This window comes from Arvicola amphibius, chromosome 13 (genome assembly GCF_903992535.2).
Source record: "Arvicola amphibius chromosome 13, mArvAmp1.2, whole genome shotgun sequence".
In the NCBI taxonomy this organism is placed as follows: domain Eukaryota; kingdom Metazoa; phylum Chordata; class Mammalia; order Rodentia; family Cricetidae; genus Arvicola; species Arvicola amphibius.
Genome location: NC_052059.1, coordinates 41,267,177 through 41,284,415, shown reverse-complemented (window position 1 = coordinate 41,284,415; position 17,239 = coordinate 41,267,177).

Here is a 17,239-nt window from a genome sequence, read left to right as displayed (position 1 = left end):
GGTTTAAGCCAGCCCTTAATCACTATAAAGTCCAGGTTGGCCTGGAATGGCAACAATTTTCCTGTCTCAGCCTCCGAAGTGTTAGATTTACCACTTTAAGTCACCAGCTCAGCAACACTTCACCTTTTGAGGCTTTCCAGATAAAATGGTAGATTAGAATCTGCCTCTGGGTCATCCAGTCAGGAAGAAGACTCCACACACCAAGGAACAGATTCTACTAAAAAGAGGGAAAGAGCAGTCCATGAAGGCAGCACAAGGACAGCTGGGACACTCAAAAAACAAAGATGCACCACACAATGAAAGAAGCCAGCAGAGGTGCAGTGAAGTACAGGGATGGCGAGAAGCGTCATGCAAACGTCAAAGTTTACACTTTCCCTGGTGAAAAGAGGCTAGCCTTCACACAAGTCCCTGCATCTCCACAAGTTGTTGTCTTTGGTGAGAGAGAGTCCTTATGTTGAGAGGTCAGCTGTCCAATGGACTCCCATTTTGTTACCCTGTGTGACTAGGAAGTCAGGCACACTTGTGGAACCCGAAAACGGGATATAGTCACAAATTTAAGAGCCTGAATTCACCTTCCACAGCCCCAGGGGAAGACAGTCCAGGGCTGCAGTTTTGGGGAGCATAAGGCGGCCTGATGTGGGAGGGTCTTCTATTTTAATAAAGAAACTGCCTTGGCCAGCCCTTAGGTGGGTGGAGTAGACAGAACAGGAAGAAGGAAGTGAGGTAGATGGCTCAGACAGATGCCACACCTCTCATAAGTTAGGCAGACTGCCGTGCCTCTCCTCAGGGAGAGAGATGCAACGAAGCTCCAGCCCAAGATGGACATACACTAGAATCCTTCCCCGGTAAGACACCACTTTGTGGTGCTACACAGATTGTTAGATATGGGTTAGTCAAGATGTGAGTAAGAGGCTGAAAATAATGGGCCAGGCAGTGTTTAAAAGAATACAATTTGTGTGATGTTATTTCGGGGTATAAGCTAGCCGGTGGCCGGGAGCTGGGCAGGATGAAAAGCAGGCCTGCCCGCAGCACCTCACTACAGTGGCCAGCCAAAAAGCTACTGCAGAAGGCTGGGCTCAAGTAGTGATATAACACTCCCCCTCCCTCCTATGGCCAGAAGCAGATCTCATCAACTAAGAGCCCTGGAGGTTTGAGAGGCCTGATCCTGGGGTCAGCAGATGGCTCAACCTCTGGAGCCACCTGTCTGCCCTTGAGTGCTGCAGAGTCTGAGGGCTCTGAAGGGCATCCCTCCAGCTGAGTCACCTGTACTTAGGCCATCTGGGAAGTGCGAAGTAACCTCCCAGCTAGAACGCTTAGGAAGAACTGAAAGCAACGTTCTTCAAGCTGTTCTACAAAAAAGTAAGGGGAGCCACACTACCAAACTCCTTCTAAGCAGCCAATATTACCGTGATACCAAAAAGAGAAAAGAAAGAACATTGGAGACTGATTGTCCTGGTGAACATAAAAATTTTCAACAAAATACTTGTAAATAGAACTTAAAACACAGTAAGAAGATCATACACCGCAAGCAAGAAGGTTTCATCCAAGGATAAACAGTTGGTTCAACATACATACTCCATAAACACACTGTGCATGGTTTAAGGACAGAATGCACACGTTCTTCTCAGTAGATGCAGAACTACAAAGGTCACCACCCCTTCTTGATAAAAGTCCTAAAGAAACTAAGAACAGAACAAATGGGACATGCAAAGGTGGGGGGGATCAAATTTATAGGGGTTAGAGAGATGGCTCAGCAATTAAAAACATGGCTGCTCTTGTAGGGAATCTTGTAGGGAATTCTCAGGCCCTCTCCTGTCCTCTTTGGACACAGATGTACACACAGGCAAAACACTTACACATAAAATAAAAATAAATATTTTTAAAAAACAGGAACTAGAGAGGTTTCTAAGTGTTTAACAGAACTGGCTGCTCTTGCAGAGGACCCGAGTGAGTTCAATTCCCAGCACCCACATGGAAGCTCACAACCATCTGTAACTCTACTTCCAAGGCATTCAATGCCCTCTTCTGGCATCTAAGGGCACCAGGCACAAACATGGTGTACATACGACATGCATGCAGGTAAAACACCCATACACTAAAATAAATCTTAAAAAAGAAAAGTGTGTATTTATAAGAAAAAAGAAAAAAGACCTGGGAGAGTGAGTAGCTGAGCCTGAGAGCCTGAGTTCAAATCCCCAGCATCATACAAGATCCAGGCGTGGCTGAATGTTCCTGTGGGGGCAGACACTGGGGCAGCGCTGGGGCTGCTGGCTACCAGCATAGCTCCAGGTTAAGGGAGAAAATAGGGTGGTAAGAGGGAGTGCTGGTAGTCTTATGTCAATTTGACACACAAAGTAGCTATCTGAAAGGAAGGAACTTTAACTGAGAAAGTACCTCCAAAAGATCAGCTGTGGGACATTTTCTTAGTTACCTATTGTGGGTGGTGCCATCCCTGGGCTGGTGGTCCTGGGTTCTGTAAGAAAGCAGGCTGAGCAAGCCATAAGGAGCACCCTCCACGGCTTCTGCATCAGCTCCTGCCTCCAGGTTCCTGCCCTGCTTGAGTTCCCGTCCTGACGTCTTTCAATGATGGGCTACAATGTGAAAGTGTAAGCCCAATAAACCCTTTCCTCCCCTGCAACTTGCTTTTGGTCACACTGTTTCATCACAGCAAAAGAAATCCTAACTAAGACAGAGTAGGACACCTAGTGTCCTCTTCTGGCCTCCACATACATGCCTGGGCTTGCATATCTACACACATAGTTGTACATAAAACATGGACACACTCTCTCTCTCTCTCTCTCTCTCTCTCTCTCTCTCCCTCCCTCCCTCCCTCCCTCCCTCCCTCCCTCTCTCTCTCTCTCTCTCTCTCTCTCTCTCTCTCTCTCTCTCTCTCTCTCTCTCTCTCTCACACACACACACACACACAAGAAAGGGACCCAGAGAGATGACTCAGCAGTTAAGAGCACACACTCATTCTTTCGGTGGACTCAAGTTCAGTTCCCATCATGCATGGCAAGAAATTCACAACCTTCATGTAACTCCAGCTTCAGAGGCCTCTGGCCTCTACGGGCACCGGCATGAATGGGCAGACAACCATACCCACACATTCAAAAATTAAAAGGAATTCTTTTTAAAAAATGTGAAAGAGATGAATGACACCAATGAATGTGAGGGTGTGTGGGAAAGGAACAGTCCACAGAGCTGGTGACATACAGCCTTGCGCATCCACCTGAAACACCAAAAATGGAGCTATCGTTTGACCAAGCTACGCTGGTAACTCCTGAACATGAGCCACAAGACCTTCCTATCGTTATTACATCTCCACTTGCAATAAATAGGAAATGGAACCAGCATAGACTTCTTCCAGCATAAAATGAGCAGATAAAGAGAATGGACGTATGCACAATGGAATTTTTTTCATAAAGAAAAAGAAAATCACAATACTCACAGAAAAATGGATGGAGTCACATAGATCACTATGTTGTCAAACAAGCCAGACCCAGAGAGACAACTGTTTTCTCTCATATGCAGAATCTGGATTTTAACTGTGTGCATGGTGTGTGTGTGTGTGTGTGTGTGTGTGTGTGTGTGTGTGTGTGTGTTTAGGCTATGAAAATAGAAAAGGGACCATAAAAGAGGAGAGGCGGGAAGGGGAGGGGAGAGGATACGGAGGGTAAAGGAATCCATGTGATATGAGAGCAGAGGGAGGACCTGGGGGAGAAACAGGCCTCGCAGGAGTGGGGCAAAGGGATGGGGAGGAGAATATACACAAACAAGGAATGGCATGTCTTTATAAATATGTCAGTGAAAACCGTCAGGCAGTACACACATTTGATAGTGAATTTTAAAATTTCTTTCTTTCTTTTATTTTCTTTTTTAGGCCTGTGAACTTGTCACTGGAGCTTGAGTCCTGGCGAACCTGAATCAGACCTGGAATGTTCTTCAGCCAACCAACTTCATCTTCATGCCCCGCCCTTTCCACCCACTGATGTTGGTATCATGGACCATCCAGCGTTCCCATTGGCATTTCACTCCCCTCTGGTTGTTTAATCAGTGACTCCAGAACAGAGCACTTCTTAGCCAAGACTCAGCTTCTTCCCTTGGCTTTTTAGTCCTGGCCTCTGGGTTTGTGTTCTGCTGTCTCGGAATGGTTCCTTGTCGTCCAGCATGCTTCCCTAGGGACAAGGTTGGCCAGAGATGGATCCAGGAGACATGATAGACACTCAGTGCGTTGGGTTCTGAATCTGAGTTTCCTAAGCCACGTAATTTTGTATTACATTTATCATTTATTCAGTGTGTGTGTGTGTGTGTGTGTGTGTGTGTGTGTGTGTGTGTGTGTGGTGTGTGTGTGTTATTGTGCAGGGAGGAGGCACATATGCCACAGGGTAGTTGTGAGGGCCAGAGGGTACGTGTGTGGGTTTTCTCCTTGTACTATGTTGAACCTTACTCACTGAACTGTCTCACTGACCCTCACACCACTTTTTGATCTCCATGTGGTCCCCATATTGAAAAGCATTTGCTCTGTACACAGTAGACATCATTGATCACTTACAATTTATATTTCTCAGTATACCTGTCTTAACCTGCATTCTGTTTGCATGAACTTTTTTCCTTCTTAAAAATTTTAATTCAAAGCCGGGCGGCGGTGGCGCACGCCTTTAATCCCAGCACTCGGGAGGCAGAGGCAGGCGGATCTCTGTGAGTTCGAGACCAGCCTGGTCTACAAGAGCTAGTTCCAGGACAGGCTCCAAAGCCACAGAGAAACCCTGTCTCGAAAAACAAACAAAAAAAATTTTAATTCAAATGTAATTATTTCATTTTCCTCCTTCCCTTTCCTCCCTCCAACCCCTCCTATGTTCTCTCCCTCCAACCCCTTTCAAGTCCTCTGCGACTCCCTCTCAAATTCATGGCTTCTTTTTCTTTGGCTTGTGTGTGTGTGTGTGTGTGTGTGTGTGTGTTGTGTACACGTGTGTGTGCACATATACACAGGTAAGTATATAAACACAGCCTGCTGAGCCCGTTTAGTGTTGCTTGTATGTACATGATTCAGCTCTGACCACTTGGTATCAGATAACCGATTGGGAGGATTCGTTCCTGGGGAAGACTGATTCCCCCTCTCAGCAGCTGCTAGCTGTCTGCTGTTCTGTGTCTAGGGGAGGGCCTCCCTGAGCTTTGTCACTTGCATGGCAGCACATCCAATAGTGTTGCCACTGTTTGGGTCTTGTCTTGGCAGCCATACTGTGGAGGGATCATGGGTGTGGCTTTCCTGTCATTTCTAGGAGACAGTCTGGCTGCAGACTTCCCGGTCTTCTGACACTTATAGTCTCTCTGGCCCCTCTTCCACAATGCTCCCTGAGCCTTTGATGTTGGGTTGTATTGTAGATAGATCCTCTGGGGTTGGGCACCCCATGATCTCTGTATTTTGACTAGTTGTGGTTCTGCGGTGATCTCCATCAGGTGCAAAGAGAAACCTCTTTGACGAGGGGTGGGAGGTTACACAGATCTGTGGGTATAAATATGAGTATTTAGGATGCTGTTAGGGATTATGCTGGTCTAGTAAAGTGGCTTTACTAGGTTTTCCTCTAAGCCTCAGGTAGTGGGCAAGGTTTCTAGTACTAGGCATGAATCCCCTTCTCTTGAGCTGGTCTTAAATCCAATTAGAGAACTTTTTATTACTGCCAAGATATGAATGCCATTATTGCTGCTTTGGGTGTCTTGTGCAGGGCTGGTAGTTGCTGTGGTTCACAAACCTCAGAGCTGGGTAGGACGATTTGTGGCTTCTCCCCTTGGCAGCTTGTGTGGCATCTTCTGGTGCCATGAAAGCAAGGGAGGGGGCTTTCATTTCAGATCCAGCTCAAATATTCTGCTTCCTGGGTCTGAGGACACAGTGTCTTCAGCACTAAGGACTTACCTTCCACCTCTGGGAGACAACCAAAGGCGACAGTATTCCTTTTATTCTTTCTGAGACCCAGTCTTACGTATTCAAGGCTGGTCTTAAATTTGCCATGTATGCATTTGAAGATGACTTTGAACTCTTGATCCTTTTGCTTTTGCCTCCCAAGTCCTGGGATTACAGGCATTTACCATCACACCAGCTGTTTTTATATCTTCTTGAAGAACTGGTTTATATACAATAATCCACTTGAGAGGTTGAAGCAGGAGGATTGGTGCAAGTTCAATTGGTCTATAGAGTGAGTTCTCAGACAAACAGCTACAGGTACATATTGAGACCTATTTTAACAGATGAAAAAAATGATCCTTACAATTTGGTTGTCACTGCCATTTTTGTTGCTGAGACACGGATTCACTGTGTGTCTTTGATGTCCTAAAACTCACTGTGTAAACAACCTGGCCTCAGAATCATAGGGATCTGCCTGCCTTTGCTTCCCAAGGGCTCAAATTAAAGGCCTGTGCCTCCATGCCCAGCCGTGTTACACTGGTACTCATGTTTTTTATATTGTAAGAAAAAAAATCAAGTTAGTTTATACAAAGAAGGAGAGAGACGCCCTTATGCAGAGCAACAAGACAGACAAGACTCATGGTAATTCGTGACTAGGCTACATGACATTAAACCTTAGGGGAACTGAACCTGGAAGGTTTGGGGAGCTCTCCAGCCCCAGGAACTGCTACCTACTCTGCCTTTCATTGGCCACACGGTCTCTCTTTTTTCTGTTTTCCCCTACACAGCACGCTTCATACCGTTCTTCTTGCTACAGCCTCTACATATTCTTGGGCCGACTTCTTTGTAAATTTGGTTTACACAACCTGCCATGACCTGTCCAGCTTTTTTCTGCATCGGTTTCAATAGCTCTGTTTTCTGACTCAAGTTCTTTAGAGAGAGACAGAGACAGAGATGGCTCTGGCTCATATTTGTTTGTTTGGTTGATTTTGGAGACAGGACTTCCTTGTAACCCAGACTGGCTGGCTTCAAATGCACTAAGTAGCCAAGAATGAACTTGACTTCTTGATCCTCCTGCATCTACCTTCCAAATGCTAGGATTGCAAGCATACACACGAATCCTCTCATCTTTTAAAGCTGTGCATACAGATGCCAGCAGTTGGTCAACTCTTCTCAGTCCTTGTTAGAAATATATTCCTAACACAAGCTCTCTATCGACGCAAAAATCCCAATCATGCAGAATCCAAAGAAACCAAATTAAAAGATACTCAGGTTTAATAGGATTCCTGTGCTCTTGGGTGCCCCCCTTCCCCCTCCCCCGGGAACCAGGAAGCTGCCAATGCGACCACTGACCACCGGGAGGAAAGAGGGAAAACCAGGTGTTGACTTTCAGGGGAGCAATTTAAATAGACTAGGAGAGTGGTCCTGACCTCCTCTGGGGAGGGGTCAAGGTTTGGCGGGCTACCTTGACTCTCCTTGGGGCACAGGGGCAGGAATTTACAGTCCTCATTTTGGGTCAAACCATTACACGTCCCACCTATGCTAGTGTGGTGGCCCTCTGCTGACTCCCTTCATTTGGGTCAAGCTCCAAGCCTATGTCAGGACTGTGCTTCCCTTGCTGCCATCCCCATTCTGTCTATGAAGGACTCAGTAAATATTTAGTTTGTCATGAAGACCCCTGGTAGACAACCAGTGCCCTCATATCACAGGTGGAACAGTTCACGACACTGGCCTGCACCTAAGTTCTAATTGGCACACCTTGAGCAGATCTGTGGAGAGAGATCTATGGAGAGTCCTTTTGCAAGGGCTGGGGGTACAGGTGGGCAACATGATTGGCACTGCAAGGGGATCTGTCTTTGTGAACAACAACAACAAAAAAAACAAAACACGACCCTGGGTATAAAAAGATTTTTGCAGGATATAGCTTCCCAACCCCGGCGTGTGGGCAATGAGGATCCACCCAAAGTAATCTACGGCCCCTTGCACACCTATTGTAACAGGAGTAAAATACTAACCCTGCCACGATTTGCACAAGGCCTCTGTCAGATGCTCACCTGTCCCCTCTGGTCTCTCTCATTTCTGTCCCGCTATTTCCTTGTGCTGTGTAAGCATTTACTCTGAGATAGAAAATTCCTTCCTGCAGGGATGCTTCTTAAGCAGGAAGGTAAACAACTCAAAATAGTTTCAGGAAGTCCCCCCACAACTGACAAGATTCTCTAGGCCCCTCCCTCCCAGCGAGAGCAATAAAAGCTGCCAAGAAGACTCTGAGACCAGCTGAGCTGCCTGGAAGAGCTTTGGGACCAGAGACATTTGGAAAGGACACTGTCCAACCTGCTGAGCTTCCAGCAGACTGTGCAGTGTGCTCCGTGTTCCCAGCTTTGTGAGCTGTCTCCCATGCTGGGGTGGGCGTTAGTGGAGCATCTGTATTTGAGCCGTTTCTGCTCCTTGTATGTAACCCCTCACCCATGCATCCTCCTGTAGGTAAACCCTAATAAAACTCATTAGTTCACCAAGTCAGTCTTTGGTGGTGTCTGTACTTTGGTCTGTCGCGGCTCCTATGGGGGCGGGGTGGGGGTGTAAGTAGATGACCATGTGTAGTGTCCCCCAGGAAAGTGTTGTCGCACGATAGATACCCTGGCTCCTCAGAGACCTTCTAGTCCTCACTATTTCAGAGCTCCTGTGTTCTCCTTGTCACCCCTTGGTGTTTAGCTAAAGCGTTGCTCTCCTTAGAGAAAGTTTCAGTGGCTGCCATGCGAGGCTGCCTTCACCCTTTCACGGTATCTACCGCAAACCAGCGGTTCTCAGCCTGGGTCCTGATTCCTTTGGAAGCCGCGTGTCAGATATCCTGCATATCAGATATTTACGTTAGGATTCATAACAAGAGCAAACTTACAGTAGTGGAGTAGCAAGGGAATAATTCTATGGCTGGGGGTCTCCGCACATGAGGAACTGTGTGAAAGGGTTGCAGTATTAGGAAGGTTGAGAACTGTCATAAACTAAACTTATCTGGTACGTTGGCTTGTTAAAGCTCGGCCTCCCCATTGGAAATGGGGACCCTCTGGGTCACCTTCCATTGTGTCAAAAAGTCACTGTCAGCGTCCTCAGGACCACAGTCACTGTACTGGGGGGAGGGGGGGATTAAATGCACAGAAAGGCTCATGCTCAGATTTGTGTGCAAGATTTCTTTCTGTCTGGGCTCTCTTGTGCACCCCCCCCCCACACACACACACCTCAAATGCAGACCAGGAGATAATCCAGCCAAATGTCTATCAACAGAGGCTCCAGAGTGGTCTGCTCGCCCTAGAGTTTCCCAGGATCCTTCTCTCTGCCTCCACCTTTGACCCTTTCTCATGATGAGTCAGGCCAAAGGCAGCGCTGATGGCCTTTCTGGCTTCACATTTCCTAGGGTCACCTTGAACCTACCTAGGTCTCGGGCAGGACATGCCATACAGGAACTGCAAATATGTCCATTAGTATCCAGAATAAACAGGACAGATCAGAGTTTTATGGTCTTTGGTTTTAAGCCGTTTTATTGCCTTGATGATGCTGGTCAGGGTCTTCGCCAGTTCTGGGGATCTAAAGTTTCTGGCCAGCACTCCAGAACACACACAAGCCAAAGAGCTCGGTTTTGCAAACATTTGAATATGAATCCATCAGACTTCCCTCTTGCCAAATGACATTTGCATTTCATAATTTCACCACTTCACATCTGAATCTGGCACCCACTGTTCTGCGGGTTTGATATAAAGGCACAGAGAAAAGCCCCTGATGCTTCTAAACTCCCGCTGTCCCAACACTCTTTGAAATTGTAAAGGTTTTTGTTTGAGAAGCATCTCGGTGGTTTTGCCAGAACCTGAGAAATACCTCTGGGGGCGCTTTCCACAGCACGCTGGTATGGTGGGAGTGTGCACACGCAGATACTGGAAGTGGATTGCCTGCACAGCCGGCACATGAAGCATTTTGCGCTCGTCTGGTGGAGAGCAGATAAAAAGCCTGGATCGGACAGAATGAAATGTGGCTGTCTGGCAAGGGCTTTCCAGGGAGAAGAAAAGATCTGGCAAAGAGCTAGCGTTTGAAGCTTCAGATCTCCTGGGAGAGAGAATTGAGTGCCTGTAATTAGAAATTTTATATCAGGTATTAGATTCACAAACTGGGCAGAGAATGTTCTGGAAGCCCGACTGCCGAGGACAGGGAGTCACTGTGTGCATGTCTGCATTGGGCCTGCCCAAAGGGAATAACTTATTGGGGGTGGGGGGTGAGAACTAGACCTGGCTGCGGCCCAGCAGGATGAAGAGCAACATGTTATCCAAGAAGAGGCTGGGGCCAAGCCCCAGAGACTCCGGAAGGACAAAGAGCCGGCTGTTCTGCAGGAACAAGGACCAAGAAGCCTCCTTTAACCTCGTTGCTTTTACTCAAACAGTTAGCAGGAAATTCACCTAATGATACACATCTAGGCAGACTAGGAACCAGAGAGCACACCTTTGGATGCGTCTGAAAGTAAATGGAAAACTGGGAGTCATAGTGTTTTTATGAGGAAGACTGGATGGGCCTGGGATGTGGGGCCTTGAGGTGGATACAAGTCCGCACTTGCTGACCCTGGGCTTTTGTTTATCTCCCTGCCTTTGAGGGCAGACTATAGTGACTCATTTGTGCATGGGGTCATATAGTACTTCCGGACTGTGGCAAGCATTCAAACACAAGGTTAAGGCAGTCCTAGGCAAACTGGGCCAAGTTCACTCTATTGCTTAGCTCATCGAGTGTCTCAGGAATTAAATCAAATTCCTATACGTTTACCAAGCAGCTGTCTTCTCACGTGAGAGCTGCTGGTCCACAGCAAAGTGGTCCAAAAGGCGAGGAAATTGAAAACAAAGGGTTCGCGGGCAGTCTTCTCTGAATTGTCTCTGCGGAGTGAAAGACAGGAAGCGCAAGAACTTACCCACAGCTGAAGGAAGCTTTTCTGGGAACCGTCCGGTAGCACGGCCAAAGCAAATATTTTGATCGGGGGAAAAAACAAAGGTTGAAATGAATGCAAGAGTGACCTTCACCTGAAGGTGCTAGATGCATCCCACAGCGACAACAAGATGCTGAGCGTGGCCTAGGTGTGGAACAAACCGTACAAAGGTTAAAAGACACAGACGACGCACAAGAAGAGCAGTTTGAACATCTTATTCTGTGAAAAACAAGTCATTTCCTCAGGTGGTGCTGTTAGACCCAGGACCACACATGTGCCAGGCAAGCACGCTCCCTCTCTGCTGCTTCCCCAGTACCCTCTTTTCTTGAGGGTCTCGCTAGGTCTTCCAGGCTGGCAGAACTTGCTAGAGGGTGCAGACAGCCCTTACACTGGGAATCATCGCCCCCTCTGCCTCCCAAGTAGGTGGAATTACAGGTATGAGTTAACCACACCAGGCTAATTCTTCTTTTTTCTTTCTCTTCTTTGCCTTCTTTTCTTTCAATTTCCTTTTTAGTTCCCTCTTCCCTCACCCATTCCTCCTCTCTTTCTTCTTTTCTTCTTCTTCCTCCTTCCCCCATCCTTTTTCTCTCTCTTCTTTTTCTCTTCTTCCTCATCCTTCTCTGTTTAGGAAGAATAGGAAGAAAGAAGCAAGAAGGTTGTTGTATTGAAATCTGTGAATTAGAATTTAGCCAAGTCTGTTGTGGTCAGGTGGTGGTTAATGGCAGTTGCTCCGGTTAATTGGCTGTACTATAGCCGTGTTTATTGATTGATGGCCGCTAAGAGCAATCAGTCTCCACATTGGGTCCTTAAATTTAAAAGGTTCTTGAAGACTCTGAGCGAGCTGAGTCTGTCTTCGATCATTTTGTGATACTATTATGGAGTGCCTTGGGCTGGATCCCTATACTAAACAGAAATGCAATGGTTTGGGTTTGTGACCTTGAAGCTGGGAAGAACAGGATTTTGGAGCCACTTCTGGCAAGAACCATCTTGCTCCACATTTAAATTAAGTGGTTAGTGACTCCTGCCTTTGAAGCTAGAGGGTTGCCACGGGCCTGACACCAGCTTGCTTCCCATCATGGTGAGTAGCAGATCGGCGGGGCTGTACAGCAAGACCTTATCCAAAAACAAACAGGAATGACGGTGATAGTGATGGAGTCTTCTGTCTCTCCAGCTGGTCCTCTCTGCTTCTGCCCATCTTTTAGCTGCCTCTACCACTAAGCCCAACTGCACTTCTACTTAGGGCAGAAACCAGAAAGGTTTTAGGTACTTGTCTCTGTGTGTCACTCTCCATCTCCCTCCCCCGTCTCACTGTGCATCTCCCTCTTTCTTCTTTCTGTGCATTTGGATGCCAGAAGAGGATGCTGGGCATCTTCCTCTATTGGTTCCTACCTTATTTTCTGAGATAGGTTCTCTCACTCAGCCCAATGTGCTCTTGTCTTAGCTAGTCTGGCTGGCCAGTCAACTTCTGGATCTTACCTGCCTCTGCACCCCAAACACCAGGGTCATGGGTACACATGGCCACCCCCAGATTTTACACGAGTGCTGAGGATTTGAACTCAGGACCTCTTGTTTCCCCAGTAAGCATTGTTATCCATTAAGACATCTCCCTAAACTCCTTTAAGACCTTCCTTGTCTACTGTTAGTTTGTTCATCCTCATAAGCCTGGTGTTAGTTCCACCCCCAGAACACACATTGAGCTTGGGAAACGTGCTAGAGAATAAATGAACCTGTGCGTTGAGGCACATGCCTATAATTTCCACAATCAGAAGGCTGGGGTCGAAGGATCGGGGACTCAAGGCCAGAGTAAGCAACATAACAAGTTCAAGACCAGCCTGGGCTCCAGTAGATCCTTTATCAAAAAAGACAAAAACAAACAAAAGAACAGGTGAACCCATCAGAGGGGGATCCAAAGACACTCAACTGTCTTTAGTTACCGACAACCAGTAAATTTTCAATGAGGCCTGGAATTCCACCGAGTCGGTGAGACTTTATTTTTAGATCCGATTCATTCCAGCTGACCTTTCCTCTGAAACCAAACTGCAAATATTTAAAGAGCATGAAAGGTCTATCCTAAACAATTCGTTATCCTCCAAAATTTAAGAATGTAGGGAGTTAAAAATCAAACGCCATACTGGCCACAAGGCTACATGACTTTAATTAGCATAGAATGTGGTACAGTTGGGATCTTTTTTTCTGTATCATGGGCTTCAGGGTTTTAAGTTATATCTTTATTTATTTGGTGTGTGTGTGTGTGCATTCTGTGGTGAAAGGATAATTTGGGGGCTCAGTGCTCTCCTTTCAGCCTGTGGGTCCTGGGGATGGAACTCTGGCCATGAGGGCCAGCAGCAGGCGTCTTTAGCCGCTGAGCATCTCGCCTGCCCTGTGTCGTGGTTTTGAAACGAGGAGGTAGGTTTCTTCTGAGGAAGGTTTCACAGTGTAGCTCTTTCTGACTGAATCTTCTTAATGCACAGACGTCTGAGTTAGGTTTACCTGGGTATCTTGGTTTATGAAAAACAATATAAACAATCTAAAATCTAAACATTTTGAAGTTGTCTAATTGACTTTAAACATTGGTGCTGTTTTTTCTAAAGAACCGTACCCTGATCCAGTAGTTTCTGGTTTGTTTGTTTTTTGAGAGATCTCACTGTATAGCCCAGGCTAGCCTTGAACTTGTGATTTTACTATCTCAGCTCCCCCGAGTCTTGCCATTCCAAGCATATGCTGCCACACTTGGCTCCCGGTTGAGAGCTGACAGAGTTTCAGATACCATAAGTGGTAACTAGTAATCATGAAGCTTGACCTTTTGGGGGGTCATCTCTGGCATGGTAGTTTGAATGAAAATGATCCCATAGGCTCATGGGAACCAGCACTATTGGAAGGTGTGGCCTTCTTGTAGGGGTTGTGGTGTTGCTGGAGAAAGTGTGTCACTTGGGGTGGGCTTTGAGGTATTAGAAGATCAAGCCAGGCCTAGTGTGATTCAGTCTCTTCCTGCTGCCTGCAGATCTTAGATGTTGAACTCTCAGCTACCTCTCCAGCCCATGTCTACCTGTGTGCTACCATGATTCCTATCATGCTGATAATGGACTAAACCTGTAAGCCAGACCCAACTAAATGTTTTCCTTTATAAAAACTTTCTGTGGCCATGGTGTCTCTTCACAGCAATAAAACCCTAAGACACCTGGGTAAGCACAAGCTGAATCTTGATGTTAAAGCAGGTTTTATTTTTACCTGCGATTAGAGGCTCCGAGGTCTGTGACTTCAGGTAGAGTCTCAATGCTTCTGCTCCTTGGAGAACGGAGTTAATGAATATAGTGGGCCTGGTTTCCTTCCCTCAGTCCCAGGCTACTGGGAGAGGACTGTCTAATTCTGCTTCTCTACCTTGCCCTTGATCTTGAACAGGGGGCTGTAAACTTAATTTGGGAAATGGCTTGGGAAAGGAGCTTCTACATCAGGACTGCCGTGAGCACGTTTCTACATCCGCACCCAGCACCCTGACTATGAGACCGTCCATCTTTGGCTGAGAACATTTCACAGTGTGGAACCTGCTTTAAAGTATGGCAAAGACTATATAAAGGCAAAATATGGAAAATAAGCTTTTTCTCATTTTTCTAAGGCAAGCCGTAAAGAATCGTAATTTGTTTTTAGTGTCTTTAATTTCCCTTTGTGTCTGGTCTTTGTTGATGTGAGCATCCCTATCAATAGTCAATCCGGTATTTATTGGTGCCCACTTGCTCATTCTACCGTTGTGCAGTATCACATATGGAGGAATCGAAACAAAAAGGCAGAATTTCTGAGTCCAACACTGGCGTACAGATATGCTAGTAGCTGGGGAGCCGTGAGTGTCTTGGTCCATGCGGTGCTCCTATGACAAAATATCTGGCACTGGATAATGTGTGAGGAGCGGAAGTTTGGTTGGATTAGAAAGGTGTTTGTTGCCAACCCTGAAGACCCGAGTTCGGTCCCCAGAACCCACACAGTGGAAGGAGAGAACCAGCTCCTGAAAGCTGTCTTTTGTCTCATGGTTCTAGAGGGTGAAAAGTCCGGGACCAAGGGATTGAGTCTGGTGAGGGCCCATGACAAAAAGGCAGACGGCTTGACTGCTGGAGGGAATGGGGTTAGGGGGTTGGGGGGTTGCGGGTTGGAAGGTTGGGGGTTTGGGGGGTGGGGGAGACACACATGATATGACTCATTCCCTAGTAACTGACGCACTCCCGAAATAACAGCAGTAATCCAGTCACAAGGGCTCCCACTCACTTCCTGAAAGGCTGGGTTCTCCACAGCATTGTTGGGATGCTTTGTGTGTCAGACAGACCGTCTGTGGGTGTGATGTGAGTGGACAGGTGGGGGGGGGGGTCCACACACGATAGAGACAGGTTACGGAAGCCCTGGTCTTCTCATTCTGCCTCTTAGTGCGTGGAGTGAAGCGAGGTCCTGAATTGGGAGGGAAGGGAAAAGGAGGTGTCGGGCACTTGGAGGCAGGCAGCGATGTGTAATAATGCCAAGGATGTGCAGAGGATTTAGAACATGGATGTGGTATGATTATGTAGTCTTAGTGAGGGTCACTGGAGATTCAGGGTTTGGAGTAATGAATTTTTAGCATATCCTAGCTTGTTGTTTCCCCCTTAAGCTTCCAAAGGGCCACCTCACTGTGTCCTCACAGGGCCTTTTCCTAGTAGCTCTGGCACATCTTACTCTCCTTAGGGCACCCCACCCTAATAACCCTCATTTAATTTAATCACCGCTTTAAAGGCCCTGTCCTTAAACTTTTCGCACTTCTTGCCCACAGTAAGACTTTCATAATATAGTGAAGCATGGTGGGGCCCACTTTTAATACCAGCACTTGGGAGCCAAAGGCAGAGGGATAGGTCAGCCAGGTCTACATAGAGAATTCCAGAGCAGTCAGAACTATTTAGTTAAGAAATTGCCTTAAAAAGCAGATCATAAATGTCTGAGAAAAATTTCTTAGAGCAGAGCTACGTACCTGGTCGTTTGAGGCTTTCTCTTTAAAAATTTCTGAAGAATTTTTATTTTATTTTATTTTATTTTTTATTTTCGGGACATAGTTTTTCACCTGCATGTATGTTTGTATGAGGGTGTCGGATCTCATGGAACTGGTGTGGCAGACAATTGTGAGCTGCCATGTGGGTGCTGGGAATTGAACCCTGGTCCATTTGGAAGAAAACTCAGTGCTCTTAACCTCAGAGCCATCTCTCCAGCCCCCAGCCCTGCAGTTTTTCTAGACACCTGATGTAAATAATAACTGAGAGAAGTGTGCAAATAACAGCAAAGAACGTGGGCTTGGGCTTCATAGAACATTTAATATTCATGGATCACCCTAACCTAGGACAGAAGAAGAGCATGGGACGTTGGTGACACATAGTTCTGATTCATCATCGGAGGAAAGAAATACATACGTATAGGAGTTCAATAAAGATAGAGGGTCTACGCATCTCCTCTTAAAAATCTGGGAGCATGGGGGCTGGAGAGATGGCTCAGCTGTTAAGAGCACTGGCTGTTCTTCCAGAGGTTCTGAGTTCAATTTCCAGCAAACACATGGTGGCTCACAACCATCTGTAATGAGATCTGGTGCTCTCTTCTGGCCTGCAGATGTACATGAAGGCAAAACACTGTATACATAATACATGAATAAATAAAAAATCTTCTAAAAAAAATCAGGGAGCAAGCAACGACTCTCAAAGTACAATGGGATTTTCAGGAATGGGGAGTCGGTCTTTAGTGATTATAAGATTTACATCTTACAAGAAAAAAAAATTGGAGAGGGATGTTACTTAACAGCAGTTTGGGGGGGCGGGTTCGAGACCGGGTTTCTCTGTGTAATGGTACTAGTTGTTCCGGAACTAGCTGTCGTAGACTAAGCTGATCTCGAACTCACAGAGATCCGCCTGCCTGTGCCTCCTAAAAGGCCGGAAAAGATTCCACTTCTGTGCTGTGCCCTTTGGGGACCTTGAATTACACCCCAGTCCCCAGGATAAGCTGAAGGCGGCAGAAGAACTGAAGGCCGACCCCTTCCCCCAGCCCACAGGATAAGCTAAAGACCGGGGGACCCCTCTTTAGGGGACGTATTAGCTAATGGAGAAACCTAATTACACAAAGTTGCTGACTGCAGCCCATTCCCCCACCTGTAGTCATACAGAGAATGGTGACCACCCAACTTCCCCATCAGCTGGGTAACATTTCAAACAGCCCCTGCGCTTAGCAAATGGTCAGTAAATGTCTGGAGGACGTGGTGGGGGAGCTATTGCCATCCCCCTTAGATAATAATAACTTATTAGAAACTAACAGCTTAGGTAAAGATTAGCTTTACCTAATCTTTAGACAATTATGATATAGGATATGTAATTTTGTTTTTGAGACTGTAACCTTGTAAC